The sequence below is a fragment of the Lepidochelys kempii genome, chromosome 4 (assembly GCF_965140285.1).
Source record: "Lepidochelys kempii isolate rLepKem1 chromosome 4, rLepKem1.hap1, whole genome shotgun sequence".
In the NCBI taxonomy this organism is placed as follows: Eukaryota; Metazoa; Chordata; order Testudines; family Cheloniidae; genus Lepidochelys; species Lepidochelys kempii.
This window is the reverse complement of record NC_136383.1, coordinates 29,520,705-29,533,092: the sequence shown is the minus strand read 5'-3', so window position 1 is coordinate 29,533,092 and position 12,388 is coordinate 29,520,705. Positions and strand designations below refer to the sequence as shown.

At 40.0% G+C, this 12,388-nt stretch overlaps 1 protein-coding gene across 5 annotated transcripts in view; it reads right to left on the bottom strand.

The window, feature by feature from the left end:
• TET2 (tet methylcytosine dioxygenase 2) overlaps positions 1-11,965 on the bottom strand; it is an 85,137-nt gene extending 73,172 nt beyond the window's left edge. For all 5 annotated transcript variants that reach the window (XM_073340826.2, XM_073340825.2, XM_073340824.2 and 2 more), the window contains exon 1: positions 11,644-11,965. The gene's annotated coding sequence lies outside the window, so the exon portion shown is untranslated. The remainder of the gene's footprint in view (positions 1-11,643) is intronic.
• Between the last annotated feature and the right edge of the window lie 423 nt (positions 11,966-12,388).

The window sequence follows — 12,388 nt, the reverse complement described above, 5'->3', positions numbered from 1 at the left end:
TCAATCTCTTTCCAAAGGTGTCGATAGCAGCACTGGATCCCTAAATATGACCCAAAAAAAAAATTCCTTATACTCTAGTGACCATTTCCTTGGACAGCATTTGTAGGAATAGCTATATGAAACTCAGTCTCTATATGAAAATTGTTTAAATCCTAAAGAAACAGGATCCATTTTTATTTTGCTTTAGAATACATTTCAAGATTAATTATAATATACCATAATTCCTGGTACAGCCTTGCGTAAATGCACTGCAAAATGAAGTTTACAGATTAGATTAGCCAAGATTTCACAGAGCAGGGATATTCCCAAATAAAAACTAAAGAAAGAGCTGAGTATCAATGTGAAAGATCAGTGAATGAAGAGAGAGAAATTTACCCTGTGTGATTCAGGTTTCAGAAATAACAGATGACATTTAAAGGCCATTAGTGCTTTTAGGATTATGTTACAGACCCCTCCTCTCACTGCTAACCACATCTGTGTACGCTACCTCCTGCAACAGGGAGTATTTTTGACAACAAATGGAACTTGCTCTTTTGATGAGCTCAACTGCTACGTATGACATTTATGTGAGGGTTCATGAGTTCCACTTGGCCTTAAAATTGATAAGCCAAGTTATAATGACATGCACATGGTAGCTTTGAGCAAATTCATGGGAACAGTTTGCAGACTGTGGGAGATCTCATCTTTATGGGAGGATTTAGGGCACTAAAGGTTAATGGGAATTATCGGAGTACCTTGCTCATTAAGCTGACACTATACACCCCTCTTCCATACACTGCAATTAGCTGACACAACATGCTATTTTAAACTCAAATGAGCTCATAGTGAGAGCTTTTTTTGTTAGAGGTGTGCAGAAGTACTGGCATTGGCAGTGAAATTGTGATAGTTTCCTTTCCTCTCCACACCCCCCCCCCCCAACATTATCCCCATTTCACCTGAAGGGGTTGTTTTACCTATTTTGCTATCAAAGTAATAGTGATCAGCAACCCCTCCTCCAAATGAAAAACTATATTAAAATACAACTTGCATCATTTTGTTTGAGTGGTGCCAGCTTAAAACCACAGAACAACTCCACCAAAGGAGGTTGTACTCGTTCATGGACAGAAAACACGAATAAAAATTTGCCTTAGAAATAAGCGAAAAGCCATTTGCTTCTGCTTCTAGTTTCCATTTCCTAACATTGCTACTTCTGTTATCTCAGTAAGAGCAGCCAGTTATCTGTTAAAGTCTGCTTGGACAGGAAAGAGGGTTAAGGCTCTGGGACTCAGGGTTCTGTTCCGCCTCTGCCACAAACTTCCTGTGTGTACTTGGGTAAGCCATTTAGGGTTTGATCCAAAGATTACTGAAGTGAATGGAAAGACTCCCACTGGCTTCAATGCTGCTTTGCATCAGCACCTTAATATATCTGTACCTTGGGTCCCAACCATTGCCTATAAATTGTATCTCTTCCTCCCACCTTTTGTCTGTCTTGTCGATTCATAATGTTAGCATTTTAAGGCAGAAACTTTCTTTTGTAATGTTGGTTGGGATTTCTATGCCTTCTGTATTACAAACATCAAGTAATTTTAGTTTGTTTTGAAAATTATTCAAGAAAGGGATTGTCTGAGTCTCCCCCTGTAGCAATGCTTCTGTTGTTGAGTTCTGAAAGCAAGCTACTTCTACTCTTATCATTTTTCACTGTCTTACTTTTTGACAATCTACTTTGCTGCAGTAAGTGGGACAGGGGCTGCCTTATTTTATGTTTGTAAAGCTCTGGGCACAAGGGGACCCTGGTCTTGATCGGAGCCCAAGGTGCTACTAGAATACAAATAATAGTCATTCGCTATCCATTCTGCTTCTATTTAAGAACATCAGGACTGCCACTACCAAATTAAACCAGTGATCCATCTAGTCCAATATCTGGTGTCTGACCGTTTAGTATTCCATACCAGATGCTCCAGAGGGAGGTTAAAAAAAAAATCTGAAAAACAATTGCAGTAGATAGTTATAGACCAACCTGTCCACAGGGAAAGTTTCTTCCCAATCCCCATTAGCTACAGGGTTTATTTTTAAAGGGAAATCATTAACCTGAAATCTAGTCAAATTTTTAGAAGTATTACAAGTAGTTTCAGCTACTACACCTGCCCCTGAGTCCTTCTGCCCATTTTTTATGGTTTAACAGCTACATTTCCCCCCTTTTTTAACCAAAAACAAAATAACATTTTTTTCTCCCACCCTGCCCCCATTTCGGAAGAATGTAAGAAGCTGACTAAATAATGCCTCAATTCTCCAAGTTGCTGTGTGCGCACAGGCTCTTTTGTCCCTGTGGAGCCTCTCTGAAGCCAATGGGGTTCTATGTAAGCAGCATGGTTTGTGAGCACAGAGTAATTTTCAGGATCACAGCCTGACTATACAGAGGAGACAGCAGAACTGCCAAAGAGTGCTGTCAAATACAAAAATACACTTTTTTCCTCTAATCTCTTTCAGTTACAGTTCTCAGATGTGACTTGTAGCAATAACAGGCAGACAAGATTCAGAAAGAAGTGTGGTTAAGTTGAAGGTGTCCCTTCCCATTATATGGGCATCACTGGGGCTGTTGATGATTTGCTCTTCTTTCTCATTCCCTCCCCCCCTCCAAAATCTTCCTTACTATGACCAAGGTGATATGCAAATAAGAAGGGCACAACTTTTTTTTTTTTTTTTAACTTTTTAAGGATGTATGGTGGCCTGCAAAGAGTTTTATTTTATTCACTCTCATTGATATTCCTAAAGAGGAGAAATGCAAGTCTGATCTTTCCTATTTTTGGTGGCTGACCTCCTGGAAGTCTCAGAGGAAGTTGCACACATCAACTTAATGGGCAGAGTGCTGAACATTTAACAAAGACTTCCTTTTCCCAAAATGTCTTAGTCATACAAGTTAAATAGGTGTTAAAAAACAGCCTAATTTATAATCCCTTTCCCTCTCAATTACTCAGCTTTCACTTTCTTGACTTTCATGATGTTGTCATTTCAATAACTCCATTAGCTTTCTGGACAGAAAAGATCTGAATTTCTGATGTTTTTAAAAAACGCAAGAAAAAACAAAACAAAAAACTTAGTTAATTTAAAGCAACATTTTTCAGGTCTTCTTTAATATACTAATAAGGACCAAGGGAAAGGCAAAGTCCAATTTATTTTTATCTTTTGCAGGTTCCGTTTCAAGAGTGGCAGTGCGTTTGCTCTAAATTCTGCATGTATTTTAAAACTTCCAGGCTGTCACAATTCTGTGACTTTCGGGGGTGGGGGAGCAACTTCTGGTTTTAGTGCAACAACAGAACATTTTCCTCACAGTAGTCGTTGCCACACAAAGGGAAGTAAAGCAATTTTTACACAAGAAGAAATATGCAGTCATTCTTTTATTTTTGCTTACATAACAGCTGAAAGAGTGGTGTGTGCTCTGGCAAGTATAAAAATGGTATAACTTCAAAGTATGAGACTTCAAACAAAAATGAAAGGGTACCGAAAGAACACACAGATTAAACAAAGATTTAAAAAAAAAAAAAAAGGTAGCAGGAGCAAGAAAGTGGGGTGTGATCCAGGAGTAGTCGCTACCTCTAGTGCTAACTAGAGAAAGAACACCAGTAATAATGGAACTGGATAAGGCCTTAAAGTCAAGGGCAATGCCCTCTAATATCAAGATCAGGCCCAGTATTAACACGGTGTACTCTTTTTTTTGCCTCTCTCTGCACTGGTGGCCCAAGAGGAAGAATAAAAAGGCAATGCAGTCTCAGAAGAGCCATTTTCTAACATCTTCCCTTCTCCATAACCTTTACTCCTGTCTTCCTTACTTTTATACTCAGCTGCTGTGAAACTAATCTTGGCTCAAGGAAAAAACTCCAAAAAGAAAACAAGACAAGTCCCTCTTCATACATTGTGAAGAGTCTGAATGAAACAGAACCAGAAGTTGGATGCTATATAGACAACTGCACCAAGGAAATGAAAATGATAGATCAAAAAGAACCTGTCGGTATGCAATGGTAAAGCACAACCACTGTAATTAAATTAATGCAAGATGGAAGCAACATGAAACAAATGAGGACATGTCACTAAATAGCAGCAGAAATGCATATAACACGGCACATGGATTATTATACAGAGTCTGTTTTATGATAGCAATACCCAGACTCATCTGGATGAAATCAAAATATGCAGAAGGATCCTGCTGTAGGTTCAAGCATCAATTGCTTTCCTGTTCACAAGAAAATAAGCACGTACCCCGGATTCATTTCCCAAAGCATGTGATATGCATTGCCGCTCCCCAAGTACTTGCCTGTGGAAAGTGGTTGTAAGGGCTTTAGAATTTTATCAAACAGCAAAGACTAAAACCCTGCTTTAAGCTGGAGGTAATGTTTTCAGGATGAATAATACTTTGGGAACCTCAGCCAAAAAGGTCTAACAATATGCATGGTGTAGCCAAAAGGCCTCTCTCTACTCTTCCTTATACCATAACCTGTTTGGCAACTTTTTGTCAAATTCACAATGAAGTATGAACTAAATTATCAATTGGGGTGCTTCCAACAGATTTATTTTCATCTGCTCTTCCGGTAACCAGCCTGGCAAATCAACAAAATAATGACCATCCATTTGACACAGATTGAAGGCATTGTTCCTTTGGTTGAGCAAACAGGGAGATGTCTACAGAGCTTCTTATGCTTTATTGAGAACTGAAACTTGCCTTACAGTGGTATTTGCTTTCGCAACAATAACGCCTGTGTGTGTGTCAACATGTCTCATTAAGTAATAACTCCTTCCAAAAAACTGATTTTATTTATAAAGTTGGTATGATTGAGGATTTCATTTTTGTTCGGTAAAGATGGGATTGTTCCAGTATTCAGAGGCAATGAGTCATTCCAAATTAAGGAAGAAAATATAATTTACTGTGGGATTGCTGTATTGTTAAAAGCAGCTTGTGGTGAAAGCTTTTGGTGATGGAATCTTCAAAGAAGAGGGGGAAAAAGGTAGCCTCAAATCAAACACCTTTACAACAAACCCTCTTGAATCTAAAGATCAGTCAACCCCAAGCAAGTGTGCTTGTAAAGCATGAATGCCATCAGGACAAGGGGGCAGGAAGCATTATTTGACAAAGTCTCTAATGTAAAAGAAAATGCAGAAAGTTCAGCCAAAACCAACCTATTGCATTCCCCCTCAACCCCCCCCGAGATCCCAAAGTTCACAATCATTATTTCCCTGTGAGGAGCAAGGACGTTCCCTCTGGTCTGTACTCACTGACTATGCCAAGGCAGTTACTAGGAATTCTGGGATAGTGTTTACAAACACTATAACCATGTGCATGCAACCGCATGGAGAGTCGTCATCCTGATCTTAAACATGTACCCACCTGGTAAGTCGTTGCATCAGTGTTACTGCACTGAAGCCAAATCAGTATCCATTATTCTACTTATGGTGTCTCATGCCAAACCATTTGGAAGACGGACAGAACTCTGAGTTCTTAAGCATTATAAGGGGACAAGTCATTTTAATCTTAAGAACCAAAATGTAATAATAAGTATAGTGTGTTTCATGTTCATAGTAAAGAATACATAGGCAAGGTTGCGGTAATTATCCTACTCTTACATGCCAATGAAAAATTCATGTTTAAACTTGAAGAGTCCTCTGGGATGTTTCTCTGGTGAAGCACAAGTTTTCAAAGTCTCATGCTAGTTTCTACAATGATGCAAGCTTAGTAGTGATATTATACAAGAAAGATACTTTTTCTTACAATTAGATTACATCAACTTAGTTATTTAGAAAACTTGAAGATGGCTGACCTGCATGTGTGGGAAAACTGTCTTGTTGAGCTCCTTATTAAAGCCCACTTTGTAAAGTTATCTAACACACTCATCTCCTCACTTTTTTTTTTACCTCACACAAGAAGAGCACAGAATACTCTTCCCATGCACAGTAGACTTTTTGTAAACTCAGCCTCACTAGCTCACTCTTTTAGCTAGGCACCTTTGAAGTGCCCACCCAAACCCGAAGTGCTGTACTCACTGCCCTAATGTGCAAAATATGCTTTGATAGTAAAAATCCAGAACGATTTTCCAGTAAGTAGAGGTGTAAGACACTGCAGTTGAGAACTGGGAAAGCATTGATTTATATCTCATCATGGAAATTTTACTCATCGCTTTGCTCTTAAACCAAGGTCTACAAAGTAAATACACCTTCCATGCATTACATTTCTACGGTATCAGTATATGGAGGTGCCTTCTTAAAGCACATACTAATACACTTCTGAAAACTTTGAAATACCATTTAAGGTACTTAATTTTAATTTCCTGCTAAACCTGAGCATATGACAGGCCTGCTACATTGCACACGGCAATGGAAATTAAATCATTTTTCTTTATATGTAAGATCAAGCTGAAGGCCCAATCCTGCAAACCATTACTCGTGTCTGGACTTTGCTGGGACTTCTGGCATGAGTAAAAACTATCGCATTAGGGAAGGTGGGCAGGATTGGGCCTTGCCACAAACCGCTACAACACAGCATCTGAATCTTTAACTCCAAATTCACATCCCTCTAGAACACTTTTCAAAAAGGCCCTGAAGTTTGCTTGGATTGATAAGTTTTTGGAAAATGCATGGAAAGCAGTATGTGCCAGACTCTGAAAGGAACAAATCTAGATGTTGCCTCTTAAGAGCCAAGTCTATGTTAAAGAATTGTATGTTAAAGGGGGCTTTAAAGCATCACACTTAAGTGCATTTTACCAGTTTAAAGTTTAAAATTTTTCATTACGAGTGATTGGTTAGGTTTTCTTCGTCTTTTAAATCAGTGCAGTTTTTTAAAATGTGAGCCAAACTAAGCATCTCTTCTCTTCCACCTTTAAAAACTGAGTTCAGGTTATTTGGAAGGTCTTGAAACAAATCAAAACTTTAAGAAACTTTTATTTCCTCTCCCCTCCTTCACTTGCCTACCCTCACACCACAAGACACATGTCTAATCTTTTGAAACTGAACAACCCTTTATTTCCAGTCAGCGGGTCATTGATTACCCTTGGGATTAGCCCAGTTGATATTTCAAGTTCATATTCTCATTACTTGACCTCAGATGTCTGTATGCATTGAGCAATTCCCTGGGACTATGGTAACTGACTTAAAGTCATTTTTCTGATATCCAATCTCTTTCCCCATCTCCATCCACATGGGCACTGAGAAGACCATTACTCGTGGTACTTTCTAGTTCTATGTGTGTGCAGTATACTGGGCAAGTTAAATATGCACTCACTGATAATCTGAAAAACATACTAAATCAAGCCACAATAGTTTGTTCAGTTCTCACCAAACATTCAGTATATAAAAATACATGTCTTCCAGAAGCAAGTTAAATGGATAGATGGGTGTTTGCTGAGTTCAGGATCAGAATAATGCTGAAAATGATTGATGCACATAATTCCTATTTGGCTGACAGCCATGATGCAGTCATATGCTTTATCTCTGGTTCAGACTACAGTCTTTTATTTCCCTTTCCCTTTTGAATCATAGTACATCCCACTCCATCTCAGAATCAGAGGATCAAGCACACAGCCTTTCTAAATGATGTCACAACACTGATTGTTGGCAGAGTGCCTTGACAACAAATTGGAGAGCTGGACTACGTAAATACTGTATATTATTTGGCGAAATCGCTTGTGGTTGTGTTCTGCAGCACAGTTTCCAAGATAACCACCAACTTTACTTGAAACTTGGCAACTTTATTCTACCACTTGTGGGTTCCAATTGTAAATCTGGCTTGCAAGAAGTTTCGCTGCTGCTGGCTTTACTGTACTACCACACTTAAAGCTACTGTGTGGCAGTCAAATAAGAGCGGAAGAGGGTTAGTTTGATAAGCCAGAATTTGAGCTCATCCAAAGTTTCAGCTTGAAAAAATACGTGTTTTAATGAGAGATCCTCTTTGCTTTTGGAAAAACAAAAAAGTATACCACTTAGCGTTTAACTGAACAAATTATTTAAAGTGACTATTTAGACACTCTATTAGAAAACCACTGCACTGCCTTTTAAACAAAAATAATTTAGAAGAAATCAAACATGAAACTTTCCTCATAGCTCCCAGAACGTTTTGGTAATGTTAGCACTACCAGTAAAACATGCATTGAAAATCTGAGCACGTTTATTTTGAAACATGCTTTGTTTTTAGGACCACTTAGATGTCACTAATATTTGTAAATGATCAGGTAGGGGGATAAGTCCCAGGAGTGCAAGGAGTTGTAGTATGTCTTACGATGACTGCTCAGATTAAGTGAAAATGGCCCCTTCTAGTTGTGGCAGCTAAAAATTCCAGCTCTGCAGGTAGGAGAGTAATTCTGAAAGTGCCCTGAGTCATCACACTGAAACCAGACATTTATGACCACCTATTTCTGTTACCTAATGCAGTACCAGTGACAACGAGAGATCTTGGAAATCTGTCTGTCATAACAGTGCCTCGGAAGGCACACGTTCCTTGTTCTTTAAACAATGTTGACATGCCAAAGTCTAGGACCATGCGCACTATATCAAAACAATATCAGTTCCCCTGGCTCTTGGCCAAGAACCAATAAAATGCCAAAGTCCTAGTTCAAAAATCTTACTACTAACAACAATTTGGCAGATTTATTAATCTACGTAACAAAAATGCCTCCCTTCCCTCCCACCTCTTCTTGCCAATATTTATTAATGGTTAGTTCAGTATGTGAAAGCTTCTAAAATGGGAAACACACACAACTAATCTCAGAGGTCCTTGGAACCATTGAGCTAATTCTGAGGAACTCTTCTCCAACCAAATTGTTTTCCACTGAAAGATTGTTCACATACAACAAAGAACAAGAAAATAGAGAACTAATTCAACAAACTAGTCACTACATTTCCCCCAGCCTAGCTGCTGGATTTAAACTTTTGTATGGATTTCTCTGACAGGATTTCTTTGGTACTACACTATATTTCCTGGTTTCAGAGTAGCAGCCGTGTTAGTCTGTATTCACAAAAAGAAAAGTACTTGTGGCACCTTAGAGACTAACCAATTTTTCCTGAGCAACTAAGGAAGTGTGTCAATGTATTGCCCATTAGAGAACTATTTGGCTCCAAATTCTTGCCTTTTACTTGTTCTACAGGAAAGCAACAGTGCAAACAACAGCATAAACTGTATGATACACATAAATAGTACCTGTATGTAGCTTATGCGTATATAGTGGACTACACAAAATAATGGGAAAAGCTTTATTTGCTTGACGGAGTAGGAATAAATCCAACTGTCTCAACTCAGATTTATCAAGACTCTATGGATATTAATGTTTAATTTTGTTCAATCCTTTGAAAATTAGATACTTTAGTAATAGAGAAGTGAAGGGAAATGATCCACAACGGAGTAGAAAGCTTTCAAGGAGAGAAGAGAACACATTAAAATATTACAAGTCTGAGAAATGAAGAGCTGAAAGGAAGTGTTTCTTTATGACATTAGATGGGTTATACATACAATGTGATTTACAAATAGTAATGTATAAACAACTAAATGGGTTGTAACCTGTTTGTTTGTTTGTTTATTGGGTGGAATGTGTTATGTAAGATGGGGAAATACCCAATAAAAAAATAAAATCATCATTATAAGCAGCCATAAGGACTGGCCAATGAACTGTGCTTATCTTCTGGAGACATGAGTAAAGTGTTCCTTTAATCTGCAAAAGCAGCTCATCTGATGGACACTCAATGTTTAAAGCAAATTTGCCTAACTCCTCAAAAGATAAGTAGAAGAATGATTTACAAGTGAAATGTTCAACAAATAGTTTTTGGGGTGCAATTTAAAAAGGTTGTGTATGCTTTGTGGTGTGGGTTTCTTCACCTTTTGATAATCCACATCACCTTCTAACTGAAACTTATTCATGACTCTTGACAGTTAACACCTCTCTGCTGAATTTCTTTTACAAACATGCCCTATTTTGCAATTCACAGCCTCCAATACAAGTGTCATCATGGAATACACATGCAAATACACAAATGAATATACATGTTATCCCTTCCACTGCAGTAAGTCAACCTGCCATTATAATGCAAATATAATGGCCTCATTAGCCAGTAAAAAACACCCACTTACCTGCTTTTACTGAGGCTAATGACTCCTCAATTCTGAAATTCCTACATTTCTGGTTTTAAAGATAAATTATACAACCACACTGCTATTCACTGTTCCTTTTCTCAGTTGCTTATCATGTAGTTCTATCACAGTGTTCATTTGCATACTCTCCATCATGGAAAAAAATCTCATAATGAGACCTTTGGTTGAAACATTTCAGTGGAAGCCTACTATACCACATCACTTTTCTCCCCCACTTCACACTTTGAAAAGGAAAACAGCTAAGCAGAACAAGGACTAGCTGAATTTCCAAGAATCAAAGAGCAAACAAAAAAGCCTCATTTTTACCAAGGGTATGAAAATGACTGCAACAGCTGGAAGAATGGTTTAATGCTAATAAAAACACAACATCAGGATACAGTGATGTCAGATCTGAAAATCATATGTTTTGGATTTTTTCCTATCAGACTGTAGGTGCATGCCTTACCTGGCTAAAGACATTTTTAATCTAATGTACAGTAGAAAGCATTTTTTCTTAGTCACATTGTGTAAGTTGCCTAGATCACAGGATTTAACAAGGATGACAAAAATCATAAAGAAAAAGGAAGGCCTTGTTACAAATCTCTTCTCCATTTCTCTCTTTCTCCTCTAGGATTGGGTTTTATTTCCTTCAGCGCCCCTGACCTTGTAGTCCTCAAACTCCACAATCCTCTTCTCCCCCCCCACCACCTTCTCCCCCTTTGACTGCGCCTGCCTTTGTGTCTGTCTGTCACTCACCAGCAAACCAAATGAAAGCTGATTCATGAGAAGCACAAAGCCAGAAAAACACACTTTCCACGTACAAATTCTCTCACAGATATTTCCTCAAACTAGCCAGAACGCCCAGGCTGTGGGCACCGGATCTATCTTTATCAGAAAGAAAAGACGGTTTTTTTGTCCAAAGAAACTATTCCTCTCCTCCTCCCCCCGTTCTCCCCCATAGCACCAGGCACCCCCTTTGCATTCAATAAACCAACAATAAATGAAAGCTAGATGCAGAAAATCCCACCAGCTATCACATTCAATCGGAAAAATCCTCCTGAAGTGGAAAAAGAAAACAGGCATCCACCGCAGTTTTAAAACACCTCTTGGGGCTCTTTAAAGAACACAATAAAATACAGTGACAGACACGGCGCAGGAAAAGAAGGAAACCCACCAAAAGGGAGGAAAGTGGGACAACAGCAACAACTGTTCATAAGAATCATGAAGTCTTTTTAAAAAAAAATGATGAGCACACTTCCCTGCATTACAAAAATAAATAAATACACCAGCCAGCCCGAGATGCTGAGAGGAGCTGAAAAGCAAAGTTTGGGGTGAGAGCAGCAGCCCAACCCACCGGAGGAAAGCCACCAGCTCACTAGTTTTTAAACATTTTTAAAACTATATTTGTCAGCCATGTTGGAGAAGCTTCAGAACAAAATTTCGTTCCCCTCTTTCTACTTGTAGATCAGGCAGCGGAGCCCGGCATCCCAGCCCCCAGCAGCACGCTAGCCAAGCCCCGCTGAAGGAAAGGGAGAGTTTCGTGGCATTAAGATAACCGCTCTGACCTCTTTATGTCCCTCAGCCTTGCAGCAATCCAGCAAATGCAGCCTGCTCCCCTTGCTAACAAATCCTAAAGGGCAGCCATCTTGCTTCCTTCTGCTCCTTTACGAAAGCAACCCGAGCCTCCACATCAATATTCATAAGGCCCCTTTGACGTCTGTTCTCATCACTTGGTGAAGCCCCAGTGTGGCTGTTCTCCGGCTCCCGGCAGCGGGCGTGACTCGCATGTGAACTGGCTCCACCGCGCCGTGGGTGCTGCTGCGGCACTACACCTCCGGGCTTGCTCGGGCGCTATAAATCCCTCCTGAGGCTTCCCACACAAAGCCTGGCAATGTTTTGGGGGCTGTACATGGACGAGCAGGGCAGGACAGGGCTGCCCTAAAGCTATGGAGTGGAATCCAAAAAGAGAAGGGCCTGGATGGTTTGCCTTATGGGTGTGCGTGTGTGTTTTTTGTTGTTGTTGATTCCCCTGTGCATTGACAGTCCCTTTCCAACCCAGTGCAGCCGGAGGAGCCGGCACTCCTGCCCTGTGCTAGGGATCCCGCCCTGCTCCCCAGGCCTTATTTGGCACCCTTATGACACCCCCCCCCCGTTGTCACCCTCCTCCACTGCCTGCAGCCTAGGTGGGGGGAGTGCTTAGCTGCTCCCCCATCTCCGGTGTTAGCTCCTGTCCCTTCTCCCTGGATGACAGGAGGTGGCCGCCCCAGCTTACTCCCCCATCCATCCCTGTGGCTACTACTTTGACTGCCG